Raw genomic sequence first — 2,363 nt, 5'->3', positions numbered from 1 at the left:
TCTGCTACATGTGCAGTTGGAGCCCTGGGTCAGTCCATGTATAGTCTTTCGGTGGTGGTTTAGTCCATGAAAGCTCTGGTTGGTTGGCATTGCTGTTTTTATCGGTTGCAAGCCCCTTCAACTCTTTCAATACTTCCTCTAATTCCCCCCAAGGGGGTCCTATTCTCAGTTCTGTGGTTTGCTGCTAGCATTGACCTCTGTATTGGACATGCTCTGAATGTGTCTCTCAGGAGAGATCTATATCCAGTCCCTTTCCGCATGCACTTTTTAGCTTCACCAATCTTATCTAGTTTTAGTGGCTGTATATATATGGGCCACATGTGGGGCAGGCTCTGAATGGCCATTCCTTGAGTCGCTGCGCTAAACTTTGCTTCCATATCCCCTCCTATGAATATTTTCCCCCTTTTAAGAAGGAGTGGGAGCATCCACATTTTGGTCATCCTTCTTCTTGAGCTTCCTGTGGTCTGTGGATTTTAAGATACAATATCTCAAACAAAAACTCCACTTGGCTACAAAAATACAAGAGACAAGGAAGAAAGTCACACAATGAAACACTTCTGGTGTTAAAGTCCATTCAGCTAGGAGCTTGTCTGGGAAACTCTAATGCTTTCCACACGATCTCCCTTAACATAATGTCCCATCCTGCAGGCCTTATGGCCTGTCTCTTCCTTGGAATGACACTGACTTAAGTCTGAAGGCTCAATCCTAAAATAGAAGCCCCAGTGAGCAAGAGTATATAAAATCTCTCTGTTTTAAAGAAATTTATTTTTATTATTCCTTTTGTGTGCCTGTGTAAATGAATGCCACATTAGTATGGGCACCAGTGGAGGCCAAAAGAGGGTGTCAGGCTCCTGGAGCTGGAGTACATGGATAGTTATGAGCCGGGTTGGTGCCAAAAGCCATACTTGGAAGAACATTATCTGGAGGAAGAGTAAGCATGCTTAACCACTGAACTCATCTCTCTAGCCCCATGTATCTCTCTTTACCTGACCTCTACTGATGATATATTATCAATAAAAACAGATCTTAAAGCCACACCCAGAACCACAGTGAAGACTTTTAAAAAAGATTTATATATTTATTATATATAAGTACACTGTAGCTGTCTTTAGATACTTCAGAAGAAGGCATCAGATTCCATTACAGATGGTTGTAAGCCACCATGTGGTTGCTGGGAATTGAACTCAGGACCTCTGTTTTAGAGATGTCTTAGTCACTGTCCTACTGCAGTAAGGAGAACAACAATGAAGGCAATCCTTACAAAAGAGAGCATTGAATTGAGAGCCTGCTTATAGTTTCAGAGGTTCAGTCCATCATCATCATGGTGAGGATCATGATGGCATGCTGTCAGGCATTGGAGAAGCAGTTGAGAGCTACATCCTGATCTGTAGGTGGAGAAAAAGAGAGCCTGGGCCTGGCATGGGCTTTTGAAACCTCAAAGCCCACCCTGAGGGGCACACTTCCTCCAATAAGGCCACACTTCCCAATCCTTCTAATCCTTTCAAATAGTGCCACTCCCTGGTGACTACACAGTAGCTACACATACCATTCTCACTCAAACCATCACAAGAAAAAAAAATAGAATAATACTCAATGTATCAGCGTTTGGTCAATTCAGATTTATGCCCATTGTATGAGTTAGAAAGGATAAAACAGCAACCAGAAAGCTGATCCCTTTGAATTCACTGATCTGGCATTGATAGGGGATTTGAGGAGGTGTTTTGTTTTTTTTTTTTAACAAAATCTCAATCATTCCATTTTATCGATGAAGACTCAGGAACCAGATGCTGGAGCAAAAGCCTACTAGTTCAGAGAAGGCATCGAGCTGACCTCCCTCCTTAGCTGATGTTCCACCAGCAATGTCTTCCTGCCCCTGTCTCAAAAAACCTCCCTCAAATGGAATGTCCCTCCTTTCTACTTCCTGTATATCTCTCTGTCTCTTCCTGACTTCCTCTTGCTGTCTATGTTTTCTTCTTAATAATCTTATGCTCACTTCCTGTCAGCTAGTTGCTTGCTCTGTCTCATGACCTATGGCTGCCTTTATTTAATCTTGTTGACACTATTCAAGCAGAAAGCTCTTGAACCCAGACTATCACAAGGAAAAAAATAGAGTAATACTCAATGTACCAGAGTTTGGTCAATTCAGAGCCAGGCCCATTGTATGTGTTTGAAAGGATAAAAACGTACCTTTAGGTGTGTGCACCACAACTGAAAAACGGGTTTCCCCCCCTCAGTAAATAGCACAGTCTCGGGGTTTACAGTGTGATCAAATATCCTGCAACAGGTGGGGAGGGTGTGGTTTCAGGCTTTTTAAAATGGAGGTCATTCACCACACAATTCACTCATACGAAGTATACAATTCC

This window comes from Rattus norvegicus, chromosome 5, assembly GCF_036323735.1.
Source record: "Rattus norvegicus strain BN/NHsdMcwi chromosome 5, GRCr8, whole genome shotgun sequence".
Taxonomy (NCBI): domain Eukaryota; kingdom Metazoa; phylum Chordata; class Mammalia; order Rodentia; family Muridae; genus Rattus; species Rattus norvegicus.
Note: the sequence above shows the minus strand (reverse complement) of the source record.